The sequence below is a fragment of the Narcine bancroftii genome, chromosome 5, assembly GCF_036971445.1.
Source record: "Narcine bancroftii isolate sNarBan1 chromosome 5, sNarBan1.hap1, whole genome shotgun sequence".
In the NCBI taxonomy this organism is placed as follows: domain Eukaryota; kingdom Metazoa; phylum Chordata; class Chondrichthyes; order Torpediniformes; family Narcinidae; genus Narcine; species Narcine bancroftii.
The window spans coordinates 2,902,415-2,930,137 of NC_091473.1; the positions used below are offsets into that span (position 1 = coordinate 2,902,415).

Here is a 27,723-nt window from a genome sequence, read left to right on the forward strand (position 1 = left end):
TTGGAAAAACATTGCTTTGCACAGTGATTCTGTCCTTTGGACTTGTTACAGACTTTTCCATAGGCTGGGCATTGTTTTGGTGCATATTGAGTGCCACATCATTTACAATTGAATGTTTCTTCAACTTTTTGTTGTTTCCTATGTCTCATTTTCTGTTTATGGGTGCGGCCAGACACTGGCTATGGGTGTGTCTTTGTTTTCCACTTTCACCAAACTTTTTTGCGTGCTGCAGAGCTAATTCACTGGTGTGGCATATTTTCACAGCTCCAGCTAAGGTAAGATCTGTCTCTTGTAGCAGCCTTTCTCTTGCTTTCTTGTCAATAATTCCAAACAATTTGATCACAAATCTTGCAGCAATCCAAAACTGCATGTTCTTGCTTTCAATTTCTATTTAAAAATAAGTATCAACGCTCTCTCCCTGTAGTTGCGTGTGTGATTGAAACAGTACCTCTCCAAGGTTTCATTTTTCTTTGGTGAGTCATGTTCATCAAACATCTTGATAACCTTGTCGAATTTGCCCTGGTCTTCTGCCTCGGCAAAAACAAATGTGTTGAAAACCTCGAGTGCTTGAGGTTCCACCATGGAAAGTAGCAGTGCAATCTCCCGTGCCGGTTTGCTGTCGAGTCCAGATACAGCATGAATTGTTGTTTGAATAACCACCACTCATGGTCGACATTCCCAGTCCAATTCACACCCTCAGATGGCTTCACAGTTTCCATAACCCCTGCTGATATCCACTGATACCCACTCCTGGTACCATTTGATGTTTCTTCTATTGTGATAAAGAAACATGGGATCTTTTGTATTAATTATATTTTATTATCAACTCATGACCTCGTGGGACACATCCATTATGCATCTAACCCGAGGTGAGACCATCTGTCTCCGATGCCTGTAGTGGTCAGGAGAATCACCAACTCCCAATCACCACGTATATTATTACATTATAAAGCATTAACAGTTTATTTAAAAAAAATTAATTAGGCATACAGCCCTATAACAGGCCCTTCTGTCTCATGGGCCTATGCCAACCAAATATACCAATTACCATACAACCGCTGGTACATTTTTGAAGGGTGGGAGGAAACCAGAGAGCCCGGAGGAAACCCATGCAGACACGGATAGATCGTACCAACTCCTTTCAGAATCTGAGTCACTGATACTAACTGCCACCCTTAAAGCATGAGATGGTGTATGCTTGAGACCTCAGTGAATACTCAGAACTATTGACCTTCTATTTCAGTGAGTGTGTGTTGATTATCTGTGGCCAACACACATTCATAAACAGTTTCTCCTTGATCGTCTGAAGAGAAACAACCCCAAAGCCAGGTTCATTAATATTTTAATTGCCTTTAATCTTGTGCTTTCAAGCAACTGAGGATATTATTTGCTTAATAGCATAACTTTTAAATATCTCCTCTGTTCAAGTCTTTTATGTGAAGTATTCAGACAAAAGGCTAGGCATATTCAGAAATGGAATTACCTGATTTGCAAATGTTTTTATGTAACAGCAAAGGAGTCTGATTATTGAAGACAGTTCTAAGAACCTTAAAATAATGTATTTAGTTGAGTAGGAGATTGAACTGGTGCACTAGTACCGTTTTGCTCTATTTCTATGAGAAATTACATTTTCTATTGGAATTGTGTTGATAGTTTTATTTTTGTGCATTTAAAACAACGAGAGAGAAAGTGTCTTTGAGTATATGGTGATGTTTTGATATTAGTTAGTGGTGAAAGGAAAGGTTGTTCTCTGTCACAGTACTTCATAAGTAAGATTATGAATATAAATAGATTGATGAGGGAAGCTTATTTTCCTATTGGAACGTATGCAATTTAATTCCACCCTGCACCACCTCTTTCTTGTGAGTGGGGACAGGGAGGGACAAAGGAAAAGAGAGAGGAGATAGGAGAACACAAAATAAACATGCTGGGATATATGGGTATCAAAGTCCATGTCCTTGTCCTTCACATTCCTGTTCTTTCCATATCTCAGGTTGAACCGTACTAGCAATAATTGACAACTACAGTGTGGAGAAAAGATCCTTAGATCCAGTTATTTAGTATTTTTAAGAGGTTGCAGGTGAGGCACACTGGGCAGAGTTGAGTTAACTAAGGCCCCTCCTTAGGTGCATCTAAATTAATATTCATGTCTCTATTAAGCAAGCGCAGTAGTGGCCATGGGTACCTTAGGTCACCGTGCCAGTCCGAATCAGATTCCTGCATCCTTGAGGCTTCCGACAAGAAGGGGCCCTCTAGCTCGTACTGTCTACTCTCAAGCTTTAATCTACATACTTTGTGTTCCATCACTTTTCACAGAATGGAGCGAGTTTAATCACTTTCGGCCATTTTTCACAAACCCGAGTTTCTTGTAGCCAATCATTTGAACTATCCCAACCATTCTCCATTGACATGCCCATCCTTGGCTTTATCCATTGTCAGGGAAAGCCGAAATGTAATTTGAAGAACAAAACATGGTATTCCTCCTGGACAGCCTTAAACCAAACAGTGTGAACGTTGATTTTTCTAATTTTTGGTAACTGCCCCTTTCTCATGATTCCGCTCTTTCCATCTCTTTACCAGAAGGAAGCAGCTTTGAATATGTGATTAAAGACACAATAATTAAAAGATTTATAACAAACACGTACATCAAACTGCAAGAGAAAGAGAATGAGGAAATAAGCTGTCAACCCAAACAAAAGTGGGAACAAGATAAAGATAAAGAATGAAACATGAGAAAAGCTATGCTCCGGAACTATGAGAAATACAATAAACACGAGTTACGCATGATACAATATATTTGGTTACACAGGCTATACACCACGCCCCAAAAGTTAAATAAATGGGACCCAACATTATCAGATAGATGTTTTCGCTGTAAGAAGGAAATGGGAACACCAGTATATGCAATTTGGGCATGTGAGAAAGTAGAAAAGTTTTGGGAAGATCTAAATCAGGTATTAAATAAAATCACAAAAAGCAACATACCAAAAAATCCAGAGATCTTTCTTCTAAGTAATATAAGAAGTAAAGAATTAAGCCTTAAATTGGATGAAGCACAAAAAAGATTTATTATGATAGCCTTAGCTGTAGCAAAAAAATGTATAATGTCAACCTGGAAATCAGAAGAGAGCCTGAGAATACAGCAATGGTACATAGAAATGAATAATGTATTCCATTGGAAAAAATAACATATAATTTAAAAAATAACGTCACAGTATTCGAACAAATTTGGAAACCGTACATGGAACACAACAGAGAGGGCCTACCGCGGACCTCCACCGCCTAAAATGACAGAAGGAGAAGAAAACGAAATGAACTGACCCAGTGTGTAAAAGTAGAAGACACAAATTTCTTGTTTATTTTCATTGTGTGATGACATTGTTTATGTTGAATGTCTAATGGGTAGGGAGGGGGGTGGGAAGGAGGGTGGAAAAAGGGGAGAAAATGACACTGTGCATATTCAAGAGGGAAATGTTTGTGTATTTTGTGTGGTTCATAGTGTGAAAAATTTAAAAATAAAAAAAAAATTAACTACATCCATTTTACTATTGACCATAGCAACTAGGTCCATTTGAGTTATTTCTACCCTTTCTACTTGTCTCTACAGTTCCTATACTTTTGGAGCCCTCCTCCAGCTTCTTTCTTGCTTTATGCCTGAAATTTTACCTCCATCATCTGTCTTTTTTTTAAAATATAAAACCATTTAAACATATCACAATATTTCAAACTTAATCCAAGTACATGTGGTATTTTATAAAAAAGGAAAAATGAAAGTAAAGAAATACAAAAGAAAGAAAACTTCCCCTAAATCCCCCCCCCCACCCCCCAACAAACTAAAAAAAAGAGGAATGAGAAAACCACAACACTTTGCGATATTTTTAAACATATAAATATTCATAGAGACCCCTAAGAGAAAGGGAATGTTACAGATTCATTTAAATTTTAATACCAACAGTTTGTAAGTATGGGCTCCACAAACTCTATTTTTATCTCTTAAATTGTAAGTCATCTTCTCAGTGGAATACGTCTCTGAACTTCTGCATGCCATCTATCCTTTCCCAAATCAGTATCCAACCTCCAAGTTATAGCAATACATTTTCTAGCTATTGCCAAGGCAATGTGAACAAATTTCACTTGGCGCATCGTCAATTTTAATTTAGGTTTAATTCCTCTAACATCACCCAGTACAAATAACATTGGATCCTGTGGGAATCTTACTCCGGTTGTTCATTCAAATAAATAACCCGAATCAAGCTAAAAGGATTTATTTGTGGAACACGGTCGAATGCAAAAAAAAGTACCAACTTTTTGTCCACGTCGAAATATTCATATTATGTAACTTTTGTGGTGTTAAATATAACTGATGAATAAAGTTATATTGAACTGAGCAATATCTCACATTTATTGTCATTTTTATTCTCTCTCTATATATCCGAATCCATCTAAGTTCATCTCTTTGTTTATTTAAATCTACCTCCCATTTATGAACTTTTTGAGCCTTTTTTGGTAATTATGCATCTCTGAAATAAGTTTTTTTTTACACCCCTATTGCTTAATAATAATTCTACGTCTGCCTCAGCTGCAAAATCTTGACCCCCAAAAATTCTCTTCAATTAACAATCACAACATTTTGCATCTCAGCCTTGAGACTGAACTTGGGAGGTCCTGCTTTTTTCCCCCCTTCTGTTGAAGGGAATTGAGTGAAACGGGTTCCCCATGTCTTTGGAAGAGGGGGTTCCCCATGTCTTTGGAAGAGGGGGTTCCCCATGTCTTTGGAAGAGGGGGTTCCCCATGTCTTTGGAAGAGGGGTTCCCCATTTTTAATCACACTTTGTGTGAAGAAGTGTTTCGTGTGGCGCCATGTCTTTGGAAGAGGGGGTTCCCCATGTCTTTGGAAGAGGGGGTTCCCCGTGTCTTTGGAAGAGGGGGTTCCCCGTGTCTTTGGAAGAGGGGGTTCCCCGTGTCTTTGGAAGAGGGGGTTCCCCGTGTCTTTGGAAGAGGGGGTTCCCCGTGTCTTTGGAAGAGGGGGTTCCCCGTGTCTTTGGAAGAGGGGGTTCCCCGTGTCTTTGGAAGAGGGGGTTACCCGTGTCTTTGGAAGAGGGGGTTCCCCGTGTCTTTGGAAGAGGGGGTTCCCCGTGTCTTTGGAAGAGGGGGTTCCCCATTTTTAATCACGCTTTGTGTGAAGAAGTGTTTCGTGTGGCGCCATGTCTTTGGAAGAGGGGGTTCCCCATGTCTTTGGAAGAGGGGGTTCCCCGTGTCTTTGGAAGAGGGGGTTCCCCGTGTCTTTGGAAGAGGGGGTTCCCCGTGTCTTTGGAAGAGGGGGTTCCCCGTGTCTTTGGAAGAGGGGGTTCCCCGTGTCTTTGGAAGAGGGGGTTCCCCGTGTCTTTGGAAGAGGGGGTTCCCCGTGTCTTTGGAAGAGGGGGTTCCCCGTGTCTTTGGAAGAGGGGGTTCCCCGTGTCTTTGGAAGAGGGGGTTCCCCGTGTCTTTGGAAGAGGGGGTTCCCCGTGTCTTTGGAAGAGGGGTTCCCCATTTTTAATCACGCTTTGTGTGAAGAAGTGTTTCGTGTGGCGCCATGTCTTTGGAAGAGGGGGTTCCCCGTGTCTTTGGAAGAGGGGGTTCCCCGTGTCTTTGGAAGAGGGGGTTCCCCGTGTCTTTGGAAGAGGGGGTTCCCCGTGTCTTTGGAAGAGGGGGTTCCCCGTGTCTTTGGAAGAGGGGCTTCCCCGTGTCTTTGGAAGAGGGGTTCCCCGTGTCTTTGGAAGAGGGGGTTCCCCGTGTCTTTGGAAGAGGGGGTTCCCCGTGTCTTTGGAAGAGGGGGTTCCCCGTGTCTTTGGAAGAGGGGGTTCCCCGTGTCTTTGGAAGAGGGGCTTCCCCGTGTCTTTGGAAGAGGGGTTCCCCGTGTCTTTGGAAGAGGGGGTTCCCCGTGTCTTTGGAAGAGGGGGTTCCCCGTGTCTTTGGAAGAGGGGCTTCCCTGTGTCTTTGGAAGAGGGGTTCCCCGTGTCTTTGGAAGAGGGGGTTCCCCGTGTCTTTGGAAGAGGGGGTTCCCCGTGTCTTTGGAAGAGGGGGTTCCCCGTGTCTTTGGAAGAGGGGCTTCCCTGTGTCTTTGGAAGAGGGGTTCCCCGTGTCTTTGGAAGAGGGGGTTCCCCGTGTCTTTGGAAGAGGGGGTTCCCCGTGTCTTTGGAAGAGGGGGTTCCCCGTGTCTTTGGAAGAGGGGGTTCCCCGTGTCTTTGGAAGAGGGGGTTCCCGTGTCTTTGGAAGAGGGGGTTCCCGTGTCTTTGGAAGAGGGGGTTCCCGTGTCTTTGGAAGAGGGGGTTCCCCGTGTCTTTGGAAGAGGGGGTTCCCCGTGTCTTTGGAAGAGGGGGTTCCCCGTGTCTTTGGAAGAGGGGTTCCCCGTGTCTTTGGAAGAGGGGGTTCCCCGTGTCTTTGGAAGAGGGGGTTCCCGTGTCTTTGGAAGAGGGGGTTCCCGTGTCTTTGGAAGAGGGGGTTCCCGTGTCTTTGGAAGAGGGGGTTCCCGTGTCTTTGGAAGAGGGGGTTCCCGTGTCTTTGGAAGAGGGGGTTCCCCGTGTCTTTGGAAGAGGGGGTTCCCCGTGTCTTTGGAAGAGGGGGTTCCCCGTGTCTTTGGAAGAGGGGGTTCCCCGTGTCTTTGGAAGAGGGGGTTCCCCGTGTCTTTGGAAGAGGGGGTTCCCCGTGTCTTTGGAAGAGGGGGTTCCCCGTGTCTTTGGAAGAGGGGGTTCCCCGTGTCTTTGGAAGAGGGGCTTCCCCGTGTCTTTGGAAGAGGGGCTTCCCCGTGTCTTTGGAAGAGGGGGTTCCCCGTGTCTTTGGAAGAGGGGGTTCCCCGTGTCTTTGGAAGAGGGGGTTCCCCATTTTTAATCACGCTTTGTGTGAAGAAGTGTTTCGTGTGGCGCTTCCGAAGAAAATGCAGAGATGAATTCCACAGATGGGAGTGGGGAGCTGGTCGGGCGAGAATGTCCCTGCTTGTTCCGAGTGCAGCGGCGAACTACAAGTCCCAGCAGCCCCTGCGGCAGGGGCGGGGCGGGGCGGGGGAGAGGCGCTTCCTCTTTGCGATGTGCGCTTTGACCTCTGTGACGCAAGGAGGAAGTTTGCGAGGGTCGGGGAAACGAGACGTGTCCCTGGAGCCTGGACGCATTGCAAAGGAAGAAGGAAACACGAGCTCGCCGTATAATGAACGGCCCGAGTCAAGCACAGGGGCAGAGAAAATAATAGCACATTTATAACCCCCCCCCACCCACCCCACCCCCCTCCCCACAACCTCCAGTCCAAAGGCCTGAGAGTGAGCAGGTTGGTACAGGGTATCGTCTCCTCAGGAATTAATCATTGGTATGTTGGGAAAGTCATTTCTTTTTTATTGTTATTTCCTGTCGATTGTGGGGGGGGTGGGGGTGGGGGGGGGTGGGGGGGGGTGGGGGTGGGGGGGGGTGGGGGTGGGGGGGGGTGGGGGGGGGGGGTGGGGGGTTTGCATCGAGTGGCTCATTGAATGTTGGCCATTGACAGTTCAGGGGGACGAATGAATGGAGGGGGAAGTGGATGCAGTTAATAGAAGTGATTCTCAAGATGAGGTGACTAAACTTCGGCTTTCATTCATTGCTTTCTCCCCTGCGAGGGAAGAAGCTGAATGAAAGTTGGCTGGAGGTGAGATTATTGAACAGAATCCTTTCCCCAGCATTAAAAAAAATTGGAATTCTGGAGGACTTGCATTGCTGGCGAGAGGGAGAAAGTTGAAAGGAGATGTGCCAAGCAAGTCTTTTTTTATTATGTGCTGGAACCAGATATGATTGTAGCATTTAAGAGACTTCTCAATAGGTGTACACATATGAAAGGAATCTTAGGGCAATGTACCATGTGCAAGCAGCAGAGATTTCACTGAATTCGCACATTATGTTTGGCACAGACAGAGTGGGCCAAAGGGCCTGTTCCTCTATTGGTTCACCCCACAAGAGATCCACTGTAAGGTGAAATTTCAGACTTGCTCCAGTGGATAGGAACTTGAACATTTCCCTGTTTTTTAAATTTTCAAGATACATACATTTTCCTTCTTAAATGTCGTTTTCTCCCTCCTCCCCTCCCTCCCTCCCATTTATTTAAAGTTCAGAATATAAGATACATGAAACCCGTCAAACAATGTTGTCACTCAATAAAAATAAACAAGAAATTCCACTGAGTCAGTTCTTTTCGTTCTCTTCTCCTTCTGTCATTTTAGGTGGTAGATGTCCACGGTAGGTTTTCTCTATTATGTTTCATGTATGGCTCCCATATTTGTTCAAATATTGTCATGTTATTTCTTAAATTATAGGTTATTTTTTCTAATGGAATACATTTATTCATTTCTATGTACCATTGTTGTATTCTCAAGTTATCTTCAAATTTCCAGGCTGACATAATACATTTTTTTTGCTACAGCTAGGGCTATCCTAACAAATCTTTTTTGTGCACCATCCAAATCGAGTCCAAATAGTTTGTTTTTTATGTTACTTAGGAGGAAGATCTCTGGGTTTTTTGGTATATTGCTTTTTGTGATTTTATTTAATATCTGGTTTAGATCTTCCCAAAATTTTTTCACTTTTTCACATGTCCAAATTGCATGAATTGTTGTTCCCGTTTCCTTTTTACAGCGAAAACATCTGTCTGATACTGTTGGGTCTCATTTATTTAACTTTTGAGGTGTAATGTATAGCCTGTGTATCCAGTTATATTGTATCATACGTAACCTCGTGTTTATTGTATTTCTCATCGTTCCTGAGCATAACTTCTCCCATGTTTCATTCTTTATCTTTATGTTTAGATCTTGTTCCCATTTTTGTTTAGTTTTACCATTTGTTTCCTCATTCTCCTTTTGTAGTTTAATATACATGTTTGTTACAAATTTTTTGATTATCATTGTGTCTGTAATCACATATTCAAAATTACTTCCCTCTGGTAGCCTCAGACTGCTTCCCAATTTGTCCTTCAAGTAGGATTTCAGTTGGTAGTATGCCAACACTGTATCGTGAGTTATATTATATTTATCCTTCATTTGTTCAAAGGATAATAATTTATTTCCCGAAAAACAATTTTCTATTCTTTTGATCCCTTTTTTCTCCCATGCTCTAAAGGAAAGGTTATCTAATGTAAAAGGGATTAGCTGATTTTGCATCAGTATTAGTTTTGGTAGTTGTAATTTGTTTTATTCCTTTCTACATGAATCTTCTCCCAAATGTTGAGCAGATGATGTAATACTGGAGAGTTCCTACGTTGTACCAATTTTTCATCCCATTTATATAATATATGTTCAGGTATCTTCTCCCCTATTTTATCTAGTTCTAATCTAGTCCAATCTGGCTTTTCCCTTGTTTGATCAAAATCTGATAGGTATCTTAATTGTGCGGCTCTATAATAATTTTTAAAGTTTGGCAGTTGTAAGCCTCCTTGTTTATACCATTCTGTTAATTTATCTAGTGCTATCCTCGGTTTCCCCCTTTCCATAAAAATTTCCTTATTATTTTCTTTAACTCCTTGAAGAATTTCTCTGTTAAGTGTATTGGTAATGCCTGAAATAGGTATTGTATCCTTGGGAAAATGTTCATTTTTAATACAGTTTATCCTTCCTATTAGTGTTAGTGGTAAGTCTTTCCAATGCTCTAAGTCGTCTTGTAATTTTTTTCATTAGTGGATAATAATTGAGTTTATATAGATGGCCGACGTTTTTATTTATTTGTTTACCTAGGTATCGCATTGCTTGCGTTTGCCATCTGAATGGTGATTCTTTCTTAAATTTTGAGAAATCCGCATTATTCATTGGCATTGCTTCACTTTTATTTGCATTAATCTTGTACCCCGACACTTCTCCATATTCCTCCAATTTCCTATGTAATTCTTTTATTGATATTTCTGGTTCTGCAAATAGACTGATTTTATATTCCTTGTCTTTTATTTTTATCCCTTTTATTTTATTTTCTGTTCTTATCAGCTCTGCTAGTGGTTCTATGGCTTACGCGAATAATAAGCGAGTTAGTGGGCATCCCTGCCTGTTGATCTGCTTAAGTTAAATTGTTTTGATATATATCCACTTACTGTCACTTTTGCCAATGGCCCCTTATATAATGCTTTAATCCAATTAATATATTTCTCTGGTAAGCTGAATTTTTGTAGTACTTTGAATAAATAATTCCATTCTACTCTGTCAAAGGCCTTCTCTGCATCTAAAGCAACCGATACTGTTGGAGCTTTATTTCCTTCTACTGCATGAAGTAAGTTAATAAATTTACAGATATTGTCTGTTGTTCGTCTTTTTTTAATAAATCCAGTTTGGTCTAGATTTACCATTTTTGGTACATAGTCGGCTAGTCTGTTTGCTAATAGTTTAGCTATTATCTTATAATCTGTGTTAAGTAAAGATATTGGTCTATATGACGCTGGTGTGAGTGGATCTTTCCCTGTCTTTGGTCTGGTTGATTACTTCCAGAAGGGGAGGAATTAATAAATCTTTAAATGTTTTATAGAATTCTATTGGGAATCCATCCTCTCCTGGCGTTTTATTATTTAGTATTTTTTTATTATCTCTTGTATTTCTTCTATTTCAAATGGTTCTGTTAATTTATTTTGTTCCTCTGTTTGTAATTTCGGTAGTTCAATTTTAGTTAAAAATTCATCTATTTTGTCTTCTTTCCCTTCGTTTTCAGTTTGATATATTTGTTCGTAGAATTCTCTGAAGTTTTCATTAATCTCCGTTGGATTATATGTGATTTGCTTTTGTCTTTTTTCCTTAATGCCAATACCATTCTCTTAGTTTGTTCTGTCTTAAGCTGCCACGCTAGAATTTTGTGCGTTTTTTCTCCTAGTTCATAATATTTCTGTTTTGTCTTCATTATGTTCTTCTCCACCTTATATGTTTGTAGTGTTTCATATTTTATTTTTTTATCTGCCAATTCTCTTCTTTTAGTTGTGTCTTCCTTCATTGCTAATTCTGCTATTTCCCTTTCCAACTGCTCTGTTTCCTGATTGTAGTCTTTCTTCATCCTAGTTACATAACTTATTATTTGCCCTCTGATGAACGCTTTCATTGCATCCCATAGTATAAACTTATCTTTCACTGATTCCGTATTTATTTCAAAGTACATTTTAATTTGTCGTTCAATGAATTCTCTAAAATCCTGCCTTTTAAGTAGCATGGAGTTTAATCTCCATCTATACATTCTTGGTGGGATGTCCTCTAACTCTATTGTTAATATCAGGGGTAAGTGGTCCGATAATAGTCTAGCTTTATATTCATTTTTCCTAACTCTGTCTTGCATGCGAGCTGATAACAGGAATAGGTCTATTCTTGTGTATGTTCTATGTCTACCCGAATAATATGAATATTCCTTTTCCTTTGGGTGTTGTTTCCTCCATATATCCAAAAGTTGCATTTCTTCCATCGATTTAATTATAAATTTGGTCACTTTGTTCTTTCTGTTAATTTTTTTCCCAGTTTTATCCATGTTTGAATCCAAATTAAGGTTGAAATCCCCTCCTATTAGTATGTTCCCTTGCGTGTCTGCTATCTTCAAAAAAATATCTTGCATAAACTTTTGATCTTCTTCGTTAGGTGAATATACATTGAGTAAATTCCAAAGCTCCCAATATATCTGACATTTTATCATTACATATCTCCCTGCTGGATCTATTATTTCCTCTTCTATTTTGATTGGTACATTTTTACTGATTAATATAGCTACTCCTCTTGCTTTTGAATTATACGACGCTGCTGTTACATGTCCTACCCAATCTCTCTTTAATTTCTTGTGCTCCATTTCAGTTAAATGTGTTTCTTGCACAAATGCTATATCAATTTTTTCTTTTTTCAGTAAATTTAGCAGTTTCTTCCTTTTGATTTGGATATGTATTCCATTAATATTTAAAGTCATATAGTTCAACATAGCCATTTCATACTTTGTTTATCTTTCCTTTCCGTTTCCTCATCATCACCTTTCCTTCTTATCCATTTATGCTTTCTTTTTTTGAACACTTTATAAGACAACATTTCTAAAACATAAAACATTTCCCTTATTCTCCTATCTAAAATTCCTTTAACCCCACTATCCCCTCCCCTTCCTGAGTTGCCCTTTGTCCCATGTCGGGCAACCACATCTCCCCTCTCCATTTGGATTTGCGAATTCACTCGCAAGCGTCAACTGATTTCGCAGTGACCATAACTCTTCCCCACCCAGCCCCCCCGAAAAGATTTTAATTTTCATTTATTACAAAGGTCACTCTCTTAATTCCCCCCATACTTCCTTTCTTCCCTTTCTTTCCCTTCTTAGCTCTTACCTATATTCTATTTTTTTTATATATACATACACACATATATATATATATCTTTGGCTTGGCTTCGCGGACGAAGATTTATGGAGGGGGTAAAAAGTCCACGTCAGCTGCAGGCTCGTTTGTGGCTGACAAGTCCGATGCGGGACAGGCAGACACGGTTGCAGCGGTTGCAGGGGAAAATTGGTTGGTTGGGGTTGGGTGTTGGGTTTTTCCTCCTTTGCCTTTTGTCAGTGAGGTGGGCTCTGTATATATATATATATATACACCAACATACACACATACATATAGTCTGTGGTCATTTTTGTTCTCGTTACATATCTTCCTCTCTCTGTCTGTTTTGTAGTTGTTCTGCAAATTTTCTTGCTTCCTCCAGATCCAAGAATAGTCTGTTTTGCTGCCCTGGAATAACTATTTAAAGTACCGCTGGATACTTTAGCATAAATTTATATCCTTTTTTCCATAGGATCGTTTTTGCTGCATTAAACTCCTTCCTCTTCTTCAGGAGTTCAAAACTTATATCTGGATAGAAAAAATTTTTTTGACCTTTGTATTCCAGTGGTTTTTTGTCTTCTCTTATTTTCCTCATTGCTTTCTCCAATATATTTTCTCTTGTTGTATATCTTAAGAATTTTACTAGAATGGATCTTGGTTTTTGTTGTGGTTGTGGTTTACGGGCTAATGTTCTGTGTGCCCTTTCTATTTCCATTCTTTTATAAATTCTCTCATATTCTTGCCTTCTTCATCTTCCTTAAGGCCCACTATCTTTATATTGTTTCTTCTATTATAATTTTCCATTATATCTATCTTCTGAGCTAACAGCTCTTGTGCCTCTTTAACTTTTTTATCAGATTCTTCTAATTTCTTTTTTAAGTCACCTACTTCCATTTCTACGGCTGTTTCTCGTTCTTCCACCTTGTCCACTCTTTTTCCTATATCTGACATGATCATCTCTAATCTATTCATTTTTTCTTCTGTACTTTTTACTCTTTTTATTTCACTGAATTCTTGTGATTGCCATTCTTTGACTGATTCCATATATTCTTTTAAAAAAAATATATCCGTATACTTGCCCTTCCCTTCTTCTTCCATTTCTCTATGTTCTTCCTCTTCTTCTGAGTCCACTCCAGGATTTGTGCCCTTTACCTCTGTCTCTTCTGGTTTCTTGTTGGTTTGTTTGTTTTATTTTGTTGAGTATTTTTGGTCTTCTTATTTTTACTAGAAGTGTCTTGCTGCTGGTCTTTTTCCTCTGGGTTGGTCATCTGTTGTTTCTTTGATTTCTTTTTACTCTCTTCTTTCTTGCTCTCGTTATTCTCTGTGTTTTCCTCTTGCTGCTTTGTTGTGGTTGTCAATTTCAGCTGTGGAGATCGACTCCTCAGCTGGTCCCCCCTCCCGTCAGTGTTATTTTTGTCTTGCGCATCGCGCATGCGCGACTCCTCGCGCATGAGCAGTTGCGCACTTCTGTTTGGCTCCGTGAGCCATTTTTGTAGTCCCGAGTTCGGGGCTTCAACTGACCTTAGGGTCTCTCCGCGGCGGGCCTCCTCGGACAGGTAAGGCCTTCACCTTCTTCTTCCGACGTCCTTTCTTCTTCTCTTCTTCCCGTTGCTTTTGGCTTTTCTTTTTTCGCTGCCATTTTCTCCACACCTTTACTGTCACTTTATTTTGGTTTTTGTGTTTGTGCCTTTGTTTTTTCACTGTCTTTTTTTAACTTTTCTGGAGAGGGCTGGAGTTCCCCGACAAGCCACTACTCCATCACGTAACTCCTCAACATTTCCCTGTTATGGGAGTTGCAAGGTTCTCCTTCCCTTGATATAAAGCAAGCTCCAACTGAGAGTTAGTCAAGCAATAAAGTGGGAATTCTACCCCATTAACTTTTCAGTCACAAAGCCAAACAGTGCAAAATGATTCCACTTGGTGTGGCATACCTGCGCCATACCTCTTCTCCATTTGACCACAGTTCTGCATAACTTTCCTTTTTAAAGTTGCAATGGATCCACTTCTTTATATTTTTTTCAACAGTACATTTTAGATTACATCAACCAGTTGTGATTTTTATTGAAAAGAACTTTCCTTGTCTTCCATTCAATTTTTTTTCCCATCAGTAAATGAAAATTTGTATCCTCTGTTAACTGAACTATTTAACGTTGAAAACTTAAACTTTAAATTGGAGCACTTTCTAACAAAAATATTCTATATGCCAAGAAAAGCAAGTTGGATCTATGTTAATTTAAGCAGAAACTGATCTTTATGTAATCCCTGTGCAATATTAGTTTCATGCTTCTGAATTGAATTGCTAATTGTCACATGTACAGCAGTAGAGTGAAAAACTTTGTTTTGTGTGCTATCCAGACAAAAGGGTGCAGGGGTGAGTGTTACAATAAAACAAAAATGCAGTTTATTATACCACATGAGCAACTTGGAGCTGTGCACTCATTCTGGTCCTGTTCACACTACTGACCCATGACTAATGCCAGATCCAGCTCTAACAGAGTCATCAAGTTTACAGTAGTTGTCTCGTCAGCAACAACAAGTCGAGCTACAGTGAAGAGGTGGAAAAACTCTTGAAATGGTGCAAGAGTAACACACTTGAGTCTCATTGTGGACAAGACAAATGAGAGGATTGTTATGGATTTCAGGAGGACTAGGGATGACCAACCTCCACTGCACATCGATAACTTGAGAGTGGAGAGAGAAGAGAGCACCAAGTTCCTTGGAGTCCACTTAAATGGTGACCTATCCTGGACACACAGCATCTTCTCATTTGTCAGGAAGGTGCAATAGCGACTGCATTTCCTGAGGGAAAACTAAGGCAAGTAAGACTACCAGCCACCATCCTGTTGACTTTCTGAAGGAGCTCTATCAAAAGCATCCAGAAAGGCTGCTATGGTTGTTGTGGAGCATGAGCTCAGAGGTCAATTCACAGGGCCATAAGAGCAGCAAGTTGGATCACTGGGGTCTCCCCTCCATTGACATGATCTGCCAGGATCATTGTCTGAAGAGGGCATTAAGGACTCCTACTACCCCACACACAAAGTATCTTCAAGTTACTCCCATTAGGAAAGAGATAGAGGAGACTGCTGAATACATTGCTGAACTGCTCATACCACCCTTCTGAGACACTACTATTATTTAACAATATTTATTTATTTTAATATATGTACTGCGTATCCTGTAAATCTGTGCTCTGTCTATGTATGTTTGCATGGTTTTTTTTTACACAGAGGACTGAAGAACAGCATTTTTCCCATTTGTACTTTATAATGGTATGATAATAATGAACTTGAGCTTGTAACTTAATAAGGGAAAAAAGAAGAAGGGTATCATGTTGAAGAGAAAATTAGTATTAAACAGTCCATTATTTTTTTTCTCAATGAGAGGTCCATTCAAGGGCCTGATAACAGCAGGAAGGGATCTGCTCTTGAATCTAAAGGTTTGTGTTTCAAACTCGTGTATATTCTGCTTGATGGGAAAGGAGAGAAGAGATAGTGACTTTGGTGGGATATGCCCTTCAATATGTTGGCTGATTGCCTTAGATGAAGATGGCGAGGAGGCTATTGTGACATCTGGAGCTATATTCGTAACACTTGGGTAGAGCAATTCCCCTTCCAAGCTGTGATGCATCTGGATACTTTCTACAGTGCATCCATAAAAATTGGTAAAGGGCACTGAGGAAATGCTGAATTTTCTGGGACTTCTAAGTAGAGGTATAGATGTGCTTTCTTGACTGTAGTATCAATGTGGAAGTACCGGATGGAATCAAGAGTCTGGTTGGGTGGTGCCAAAATAACATTTGCTGTAAGCATCACTAAGAACAATAAGCTTATTGTTGATTTTAGGAAGGGGGAAGCCAAGGGACCAGTCACCTGCCTGCATTGATGGGACAGGTTGAGAGGGTTTGTACATTCAAATTTATTGAGTCCATAATATCAGAAGACCTCTCCTGCAGCCAGTACGTTGAGGCAACAGTGAAGAAGGGTCCACGATGGCAATAGTTCTGAAGAGATTTGGCATGTGGTCGAATAGTCTATGAACTTCTACAGAAGTACTGTGGGAAATACTCTGACTGATGCATTGCAGTCTGGTTTGGTAATTCATGTGCCCAGGAATGCAGAAGGCTGCAGAAGGTCATTCATCCTCTCCCTGTGCCTGACGCTCATTATTACAATTTAAAGTAGTACTCCGAGCTCACTATTCCAAAATCCGATTGGCTAAATTCTATACGAATCTCTCTAATAAATGTGCTAAATGTATAACTGAAGAAGGCACTTTGTATCATATGTTCTGGTTTTGTTCTTCTCTTTCCAATTTTTGGGAAGGGGTATTTAGTACCTTGTCATTGGTTCTTAACATTACTTTGACTCCAAATCCTTTTCTCACTCTCTTTGGAATAAGTGGGCCATCTGGTTTAATTCTGACTGCTTCACAATCCCATGTGGTTGCCCTTACCTTCCTTTTCGCTAGAAGGGCCATATTAATGAGCTGGAAAGGTGCTGTCCCTCCCACTCACACTCAATGGTTGTCCGATAAGATGACGTCTGACTTTGGGGGGGAAAAAATAGATATTCCACTATTGTTTTTTTATGCAGTTCCTTCCTTAATTATTTTCAAAATCTGTAAGATTAACCAGTTTCTCGTCTTTGATCCCATTGTTTACTTTCTTTTTTATTTTCTGTTTGTGTTATGCCAGTGGCCTCCGAAGAAAGGGGATCGATAATTAGATAACTGGTATAATGGATTTTTTTTTCTTTTCAATGTAATGTAGATTTCAATACCATTTGTATTACTACACACAACTTATTAATATTTTATTGCCATGTACCTATCTAACATTTATGTGATGAAACCAATAAAAATATTGAAAAAGGAAGAAGGTAGAAAGCATAGCTAGGTCCATTAAAGGCTCTGATTCCTATCCATGGCAACCTGCACCATAAAGGACCCCCATCACCCTGGTCACAAACTCTTCTCGCTGCTACTTTTAGATTCAAGAACAGCTTCTTTCCAGAAGTATCAGGCTTCTCCTTTTGTACTCATCATGAATTGTTCCCCTACCACAATTATAATGCCACTATGGTAACTGAATATTTATTATCTATCTTTCTTTAGATTTATTATCTCCTTTCAATTTACATATATAATGCAGTTGACTTTTTGTTAAAATACTTGTTCTGTTACAGCAAGTAAGAATTTTGATGCATATGTTCATTGTACAATGTATGTGACAATAAACATTATCATTATGGTAGGTTGTTGGTTATATTTACACCTAAAAAAATGCCATTCCTGCTACCCACTAAGGTTTTGGTCTGCATGAAGGTGCTATTATGAATGACAGAGGAGAGGGTGACATGAGGGATATTAAAGAAAGAACATAACAATTACAGCACGGAAACAGGCCATTAGGCCCTTCTAGTCCGCACCGAACCAAACACCCCTTTCTAGTCCCACCTCCCTGCACAATGCCCATAACCCTCCATCTTCTTCTCATCCATATACCTGTCCAACCTTTTCTTAAATAATACAATTGACTCCGCCGCCACTATTTCTCCCGGAAGATCATTCCACACGGCTACCACTCTCTGAGTAAAGAAGTTCCCCCTCATGTTACCTCTAAACCTCTGCCCCTTAATTCTTAACTCATGTCCTCTTGTTTTAATCTTTCCTCCTCTTAACGGAAATAGTCTATCCACATCCACTCTGTCTATTCCTTTCATAATCTTAAATACTTCTATCAAATCCCCTCTCAACCTTCTACGCTCCAAAGAATAAAGACCTAATCTGTCCCATCTCTCCCTATACTCTAGATGCTTAAACCCAGGTAACATTCTGGTAAACCTTCTCTGCACTCTCTCCACTCTGTTTATATCCTTCCTATAATTAGGCGACCAGAACTGCACACAGAACTCCAAATTAGGCCGCACCAACGTCTTATACAATCCACCTCCCAACTCCTATATTCCATGCAATGATTGATAAAGGCCAGCATACTAAAAGCCTTCTTCACCACCCTATTCACGTGAGTTCCTACCTTCAGGAAACGATGTACCGTTACTCCTAAATCTTTCTGCTCTTCTGTATTCCTCAATGCTCTCCCATTTACCACGTATGTCCTATTCTGATTCTTCTTACCAAAATGAAGCACCTCACCCTTATCAGCATTAAATTCCATCTGCCATTTTTCAGCCCACTTTTCGAAGCAGCCCAAATCCCTCTGCAATCCTTGCAAACCTTCTTCATTATCCACTATTCCACCTATCTTAGTATCGTCTGCATATTTACTAATCCAATTCACCACCCCATCATCTAGATCATTAACGTATATAACGAACAACAATGGGCCCAATACAGATCCTTGAGGCACACCACTGGTCACCGGCCTCCAACCTGACAGACAATTATCCACTACCACTCTCTGGCCTCTCCCTTTCAGCCAATGTTCAATCCATTTGACTATCTTAAAATTTATACCTAAAGACTGCACCTTCCTAACTAACCTTCCATGTGGTACCTTATCGAAGGCCTTACTGAAGTCCATATAGACAACATCCACTGCGCTACCCTCATCCACATTCCTAGTCACCTCTTCAAACAATTCAATCAGATTGGTCAAACATGACCTTCCTCCCACAAATCCATGTTGAGTGCTCCTGATCAGACCCTGTCTATCCAGATGTTTATAAGTACTATCTCTAAGAATTTTCTCCATTAATTTACCTACCACAGACGTGAAACATTATTAAAGTGACTGTATGTGCTGCAGATGTGCTATGATTTTTTTCTATAAAGGCAATTTTGGGTCATATGCATTGCTATCTTTCAAACTAACTTGGGAAATAACAATGAACCTGGAGGGAATAAATATAACTTATTGTTTCAAAGTTAATACCTTTATTTTAAGTAGCTAGAACTTATTATGCAAAATAAGATTAAACTTGGTGGATGTGCATCCAAAATGGACTAAAGGTAATGAATCGCTATAGTTGCTGGATACATGAAATAAGATGTCGTGCTGGAAATATTTATCAGGTCAGGCAGCATCAGTTGAGAGAAATAAAATAGAATGCATGTTTCAATTGACTGGGATATGCTTAATGCCAGAACCTTAGAGGGGGCAGAATTTGTTTGTTGTATCCAGGAGGCAGCACATAGATAGTTCAACCAGGGAAGGGATCATACCAGAGTGAAACACGGAAATCTGCCATTGCTGCGATTGTAGTAAAAACACATAGAACGCTGCTAATACATCTTTTCCTCCTTTGGATGTTGCGCTTCAGCATTTCTGTGCCTTCACAAAAGGGATTATATTAGGCCTTGTAATGGGAAATGTGACTGGCCAGGTGATCAGTGAGAATGCATTTCAGGAATAGTGATCACAATTTAAGTTTCAAGATAGTAATGAACAGGCCTGGACCTTGCGAGAAATTGGGGAAGGCCAAGTTATGATATTATTATCGGGGTGGGGGTGGGGGGGAGAGTAATTGGGAGCAGCTGTTATTGGGCAGGTCCTCAGCTGACATGTGGAAGTTGTTTAAGGACCAAGTAATGAGAGTACAAGGATACCTTGTATAACATGGTTAATACATTCCAAACAAGTTCAGTGTAATGGAAAACCGCACTGTTCAAAGCTTTATTACAATATACTTTAATGTAATATGTTCCAATCCTATAATTATTTATTCTTTTACCTAGAATTCTATGCAAACATGTGCATAAAATATTTAAAAGGGATATAGAAAACTGAAAAATGACAGATCTTTATTGGCAATAAGTGAACATTGTTTATTTAAGAAAATATTTGTCTAATGTAGTTTGAACTTTTTTATTTCCAGCTCCTTCTGCCTGACTCTGGCAAACTCAGCCTGCAACGTTCATCGTGCATGATCTGTCAGGTGAGGATGGGTTGGGTGGTGGCAGTCTCGGGGCTCCAGAGACGTAGAGCCAGGTGATCTTTGGATACCTTCCTTTGGCTTTGTTTGAGACAACACTTACCTGAAGTTTTGAGATGATATTACATTGACTGGCCAGGATGGGACCGCTGAGGATGGTGACTACTTGAGACGGCGCCTGCCCAGAACGGGCACTGACCGCATTATATCAAAACCCGTGCTGTTCAAACCCACATTATATAAGGTTTGCCTGTACAGGAGTGGCATGCTTCAATAAGGAGGGAGGATTGGGATGGCAAGGCAAGGGAATTTTGGATTGCGAGGAAGGTAATAAACTTAATCAAGAAGAAAGAAAAAACACATGCAAGGTTCAGGAAGCTGTATTCAGGGCCCTAGAGGAACATTGAGATTGAGGAAAGGGCTCAAGGAGGGGATTGAAACTGAACGTGGGTCCAAATGTTGTCTCATGTAGATCAATTGACCCTCTCTCCATAGTCATTGCAATATTGTACAACTGTCTCTTTTCCTCATCCATTCCATGGCTAGTGTTTTATGCATCATTTTGAGGTTAGCAGTTCATCGTTGACAGGAAGTCACACTTATCTGAAGCTTTTTCTAATTTTAATCAGGATGTTTGTTTTACCCATATTTTACTGCGTTTACCTGATCCTTCTCAGTGTTATACCCGAGCTTGTGACCAGCACATACAGCTTGGATGTGTGCAATTTTATGCCTCCTTTTATGAGGTATCTCTTTCAGATAACACAGTTGAATTTGAGACTGGGCCTGCTGTGTCATTGTGCCTTATGCCAGAACAGAAGGTCAATGCCACTATCATGTGGAACGCCTACACTGGACAATAATTTTTTTCAGAAGATTTCCTGAAAAAAAAATTTTGGGGATTATGATAGGTAACTTCAAGCTGAACACAAAGATAATTTCAGATTTGCCGTATCACGTAGGAAGTTGGAGAAAGATTAAATGAACCTTTATTGAATTTTACATGTTTGATCACATGACACTGACACCTTCTGTTAGTACAACTGACCTAAAATGTTTGGCTACTGATTTTTGTTTGTACTCAGCATCTAAATATCTCTCGTGCCAGTGTCCAACAATAGTCGGCCAGCGTTGATGGATTCTAATTGCCCTGATACCAGTTTTCCATGATAGCGATGTCCTGGTGAAACATTTAACCATGTTTGTCACTGGCTGCACCAAGATCAGCAGGGAGGAAGTCCCAAGTGTGAATGCAGAAAATGAATTTTCAATGACATATTGCCTCTGGTGTTGTATGCTTGAAATGTGTTGTCAATCAGCTGGACGTAATTTGGTGCTCAGCGGTTGCCAGGAAATTCTCAACATCTTTAAATGCCTTCCAGGCCTCAGACAACATTTGCATTGTACCTGCGCTGAGTGCATCCCCAGGCAAGCTTGCACTGACCAAAATGGCTTGCTTTGTGGGCAATATACTAGTGAACTTAAAATATGACATAAAATCACAAAAATAGATTATATCTTTTAAAAAAAAAACGGTACACAAAAGGAAAATTTTAAGGAGATTTTCATGACCAGCAGCCTAAAATCCATAAAACACAACCAAGTGTTCAGGAAGAAAAATCTTCATTGTCCAGTGTAATTTAACAAACTTGGGACTTGATGTTGGGTTTGGAAGAGTATCAGGTTCGCTCACTGAACATTTTTGAATGCTTCTCGGGGAAGGGGAGGGAGTTCCATAGCGGCAAAAATGTTTGAGAATGGTTGGCTTAGAGTATTTGTAAATTTCGCAGCTAAAAAGATTTAAAAAAAAGAATGAGTATCGGGTTCAATGGGTTTACAGAGAGACAATTCTGAACATATGTGTTACAATCACAGGTAACTTTAGTGAATATATGGGAGACAAACAGGAGAATGCCAAATGAGACTCAATTACTAAATTACTAAACACCATAGATATTCACATCGGACCCAGGTTCGACTCCGATACCAGTGACTGCCTATACTCTACTCACACACTCTACAGACAGGGGCTTTCACACGCACACACCCGGTTCCCTGTACCAACAGGGATCCAGCTCTCTGCGAGCACTGATCTGTGGCGGTATTGCAGCTCAGCTTAAGTGTAGCACACACCTTACCCACAACACTTCCAGCGATGTCTACAGTAGTGACCTGGCATTGAGTGATGTCCGGGGCTTGGACCATGAGGCATTGATGCTTTACACAGTTCTGATTTGGGTGCCTTGCCAATAATAACCCGAGGTAATTTAAATGAGCCAATAGCAAGCTGTGCACTAATGGGTGGGCGGATTCCAGCCTTGATTGACAGGTGATGTAACTTCCAAATAAGTTTCAGATAGGGAGGACATGTGACCACCTGCAATACACAATATTCCAGACAAGCAGGGAGGCCACGTGTTTCTCCACAATCCACATATAACACTTGAGAATCTTTCATCCAGTTTTCAAAATTTCTGTTCTCTTATAAGGAATAATGTACTCCTGGGATGATCTCACAGATTTAAATTTTCATCACACAATATATATTGAGCTGAAATTGGAGGAGGGTGTGTGGGTGTGTGTGTGTGTGCGCGCGCGGGGAAACAAGCTAAACAGGAAAGTCTGCAGGTGCTGGGGTCAAGTGTGCTGGAGACACTCAGAAGGTCATGCAGCATCCATATGAAGGAAAGAGTAACAAATGTTTTGGGCCTGAGCCCTTGATCAGGAAATAAGCTATTTTCATGCCAACAGCTGTGTCAGATGACATGTATAACACACCTTCTGCTCATGTTTCGTACATATTTCCTTTTATTTAATCATCCATGGTATCTGTAGCACAAATTACATTTCAAATAAACTTCCTCATCTTGTTAAATTTAAAACCAAATTTAGACATGCACCACAGTAACAAGACCTTTCAGCCCATGAGCCCGTGCCACCCAATTAACCTACATCCCCAATGGGAGGAAACTGGAATCCCCGGGGAAAACCCATTCCTTACAGACATCACGGGATTCGAACCCCTGTCACTGGTGCTGTAACAACTTTGCGCTAATCATGTCACCGTTTTTGTCGGCAGAATTTCGGAAAGATTGTGATGATGCCTGTTGTCTGGAAATGAATGCCTTTTCCATGCTAATTACAAGAACCAAATTATATGCTCAATTAATAGATTAAATTAATTTTTCCATCAAGGTATTTACAATGTTCATCTTGTTCATGTTTAAATACATACTATTGAATATTGTGGCTTTTATGTTTAAAAATTATTTATTAGAGTGGCACATGTCTGAGATCTATAAATAGAAGTTACACATTGGGAATAGAGAAAATGTGACAGCTGCTTGTTAGTTGCAAGCTCTGCCTTTCCCAAGGGTTTCTGCATTGCCCAGAGCATGATTTATCTTATACAGTGCCCTCCAGAAGGTTTGGGACAAAGGCACCTTTGTCCCTGAGCTTCACAGTTTTAAATTTGTAAACAAACAATTTACATGTGATTAAAGTGCACATTACAGGTACCGCAGCCGAGATAGGTAAACTGGTTGACCGTTTTGAGTCAAAACGGTCAACCAGCTTACCTATCTCGGCTGCACCATTTCATCAGATGCAAGGATCGACAATGAGATAGACAACAGACTCGCCAAGGCAAATAGCGCCTTTGGAAGACTACACAAAAGAGTCTGGAAAAACAACCAACTGAAAAACCTCACAAAGATAAGCGTATACAGAGCCGTTGTCATACCCACACTCCTGTTCGGCTCCGAATCATGGGTCCTCTACCGGCACCACCTACGGCTCCTAGAACGCTTCCACCAGCGTTGTCTCCGCTCCATCCTCAACATCCATTGGAGTGCTCACACCCCTAACGTCGAGGTACTCGAGATGGCAGAGGTCGACAGCATCGAGTCCACGCTGCTGAAGATCCAGCTGCGCTGGATGGGTCACGTCTCCAGAATGGAGGACCATCGCCTTCCCAAGATCGTATTATATGGCGAGCTCTCCACTGGCCACCGTGACAGAGGTGCACCAAAGAAAAGGTACAAGGACTGCCTAAAGAAATCTCTTGGTGCCTGCCACATTGACCACCGCCAGTGGGCTGATAACGCCTCAAACCGTGCATCTTGGCGCCTCACAGTTTGGCGGGCAGCAGCCTCCTTTGAAGAAGACCGCAGAGCCCACCTCACTGACAAAAGGCAAAGGAGGAAAAACCCAACACCCAACCCCAACCAACCAATTTTCCCTTGCAACCGCTGCAATCGTGTCTGCCTGTCCCGCATCGGACTGGTCAGCCACAAACGAGCCTGCAGCTGACGTGGACTTTTTACCCCCTCCATAAATCTTCGTCCGCGAAGCCAAGCCAAAGAGAAAAAGAAAGAACAGGTACCGCATCGGACTTGTCAGCCACAATCGAGCCTGCAGCTGACGTGGACATTTACCCCCTCCATAAATCTTCATCCGCGAAGCCAAGCCAAAGAAAAGACAGTTATTATTCAAGGTTATTTGTATACATTTTGGTTTGACCATGTAGAAATTACAGTATAATCTCCTCACTTCAGGGCAGCATAATGTTTGGAACATTTGGCTTCAAAGGTGTTTGTGACTACTCAGGCATGCTTCATTGCTTCATTGGTGCAGGATTAAGGTAGCTACCACCTTTGCCATGGTTTGCATCTTGCAGTGTTGCCTCTGTATTTCTGTTCATGAAATTAGTGGACAGTCGTCATTCACATATCCACACCTGCCTCCTGAAGAGTGTTTCTGATCTGTCAGACATACATTTGGGGATTTTTCTTCATTATGGTGAGAATTCTTCTGTTATCAGCAGTGGACTCTTCCTTGGCCTCCCAGTCCCTTTGCGATGACTGAGGTCACCAGTACACTCTTTCCTCTCAATGATGTTCCAAATTGTTGATTTTGATAATCCGAAGGTTTGGGCGATGTCTCTTACTATTTTATTGTTGTTTTTCAGCTTCATTATGGCTTCTTTGACTTTCATTGGCACAACTCTGGTCCTCGTGTATTAAATTTATTTATTTTAAATTTAGATATACAGCTCGGTAACAGGCCAGTTCGGCCATGAGCCCATGCCACCCAATTTACACCCCATTAGCTACATCCCCAGTACGTTTCAAATGGTGGGAGGAAACCGGAGCCCCGGGGAAAACTCATGCAGACACAGGGAGAGCATACAAACTCCTTTCAGTGTGGGATTTGAACCCTGGTTCCAATCTCTGGCGCTGTAAATGCCTTGGACTAACTGCTACGCCAACTGTAGCTTCAATGGTAACTTCAGACTCCAAAGATGATCAAAAGCTTAGAAGCAAGCCAAGCTCTCTCATATCTGCACCAATGAAGCAATTAAACATACCTGTGAAGTCAAATGTCCAAAACATGGTCCCCTGAAATGAGGAGACTGTGTATAAAAAGTGCTGTAATTTCTACATGGTCAAATCAAAATGTACACAAATAACCTTGAATAAAATCTGGAGCATGCACTTTAATTACATGTGAATTGTTTGATTACAAATTTAAAACTGTGGTGCACAGGGCAATTAATGGAAAAAATGTGCTTTTTTCCCAAACCTTATGGAGGGTGCTGTATCTGCAATGCCTAGAAGCTTGCTTTACCAAATTCACCTTGAGTTTGTGACAGGGTCCAATTTAACAGTTTCACTTTGTGACACTTTAATACAGCGAGTTCCAGATCCCTATGATCCACAGAATGGGGAAATAAAATCTGTTTTCTGCATCTCCTCTAATGTTTCTACCAATTTAAATCAACGCCCTGGTTATTGGCTACACTGCTCAGGAAAACTGAACCTTATTTTCTTGAAGTCCCTTGTTGTTGTTAACTAAGAACCCTCTTGAGCTTCTCTATTCCAAAGGAAACCACTGTAATTATCGCATGTTTCCTCCTCACTACAATTTTCCATTCACGGCAATATTTTCTCTGTGACCTCACTTGAGCAATCACATCTTTAATGTGTTCAAGACTATATCCAGGACAAGTTGAGTCCCAGCCAACGTACAGTTCCAGCATACACTATTCCTCGTCACGGCAAATAAAGGATACATAATATGTATTTTTATTATCTGATTAACCTGTTCTACTCTCAAAGATGGATTTAGAACCTTTCGGCGCGGCCAGTTTAGCACAGCCCAATTTGCTGCAGACCCATTTAGGTGCAGAACTATTTCAGCGCATATTCAGGCTCAGTTAAAAGCATTAATGAAAGCAAGATGGGAATTGATAATACTTTATTATGTTTACATGGAACTAAAAAATGTTTCTTCTCTGTAGTTAAAATGTTAGATAGTAATAAGTTAATTACAAAAAATCTAAAATATAACCTTTATCTCTCTTAAATACCCAACATAATTTCTCCCACTAAATCTTTTTACAAATGTTTATATTCGAGCGTCTGCTTCCCTGAATTTCTTTAATTTCAATGGAATATCATGCCCTTCTACAAGATGTTCATAGTAAATGTCCCTTCCTCCCTGAACTTTTCGTAAGCTGCCAATAAATTTCCAAATAACTGGATGTTCCACTCCAAGTTTGCATTGTAATCTCATGTGAGCAGCTTCTTCATGATTGTTTGTTCTATCCTCATTGTTTAAAGTTCTTTCATATAAATTCTACATTCCAACTGGAAAAAGCGGTGGATGCCTACCATTTCCTCTGCGCAATCTTCTACCTACATAGTTATCTTTGAACCAGTCCAGCAGCAGTTGCAGTTCATCTGGAAGCGCGTCAGCCAAATGTTCAATAGCTTCATCAATGTTTTCATTCGGAATAAATGCAAGACCAATTATCATTTTAGCTCTCAAAGAAAACTCCGAGTCAATGTTATACCTACTCAAGTGTCCCAAACTAACAAAATGTTTTCTAATATTTTTAGCCAGGTGGAAAAAAACATCCCCTGATTTCCACAGAAGGAAAATGCTACTGTAAACTTCTGAAATTTGCAAGTTCAAAGTCACAGTTGATAATGTCAGGGTGACATTCAGGCTGTATTTCCAGAACCATATCAAATAATTTATCATATGTTGTTCGTAACTTATTTGGGAATAAAGCAATCAACAGTGGGAACACCTTTATGTATTTCCCCTAAAATAACATAAACTTGTGAAAATAGAGGTGGGGAAATTTTGAATGTTCCATCAACCTATAACTTATTTGCTTGCCTCAGATACTCGGCATTCCTTTTTCTTCTAAATATAAGAATTCTGCAGGTGGTGCTACCGCTGTGGGCTAGTAAAAATTGTTCTTCGTTATATTCATCAACAGAATATGTTTTAAAGCTATCTGAAATTACAAGTTCTTCTAAATTTCTTGGATTTACTGGATAAGCAGCAATTTCTTTCCTTGTCCTACGGACCATTTTCTTCAGCGTTCTGTTGTTAGGCGTCGTTCCTTAGCAAGCTTCAGACAAATTTTCTAGGCACTTGTTAATCACTTCTGTAGTTCCCTCAACCGGTTCAGCAGCTCGTACTTTTATCTTTGAAATGACGCTATCTCTTTCCACCTTCGATGCCGAAGC

At 40.6% G+C, this 27,723-nt stretch overlaps 1 protein-coding gene and 1 long non-coding RNA gene across 4 annotated transcripts in view; both read left to right on the forward strand.

Annotated features, from left to right (window-relative positions):
* The first annotated feature begins 230 nt into the window (after positions 1-230).
* Positions 231-4,387, forward strand: LOC138762612 (uncharacterized). The gene is made up of 2 exons (XR_011356975.1): positions 231-275; positions 2,581-4,387. It is a non-coding gene; the product is annotated as an uncharacterized lncRNA (long non-coding RNA).
* Positions 4,388-7,090: 2,703 nt separating this feature from the next.
* The window catches only part of mon1a (MON1 secretory trafficking family member A), a 51,008-nt gene continuing 30,375 nt past the window's right edge, over positions 7,091-27,723 (forward strand). For 2 of the 3 annotated variants that reach the window (XR_011357293.1, XM_069936565.1), the window contains exons 1-2: positions 7,091-7,334; positions 20,123-20,182. The gene's annotated coding sequence lies outside the window, so the exon portion shown is untranslated. Of the gene's footprint in view, positions 7,335-10,179; positions 10,241-20,122; positions 20,183-27,723 lie in introns of all 3 variants that reach the window. The other variant, XM_069936566.1, reaches the window with a different exon arrangement.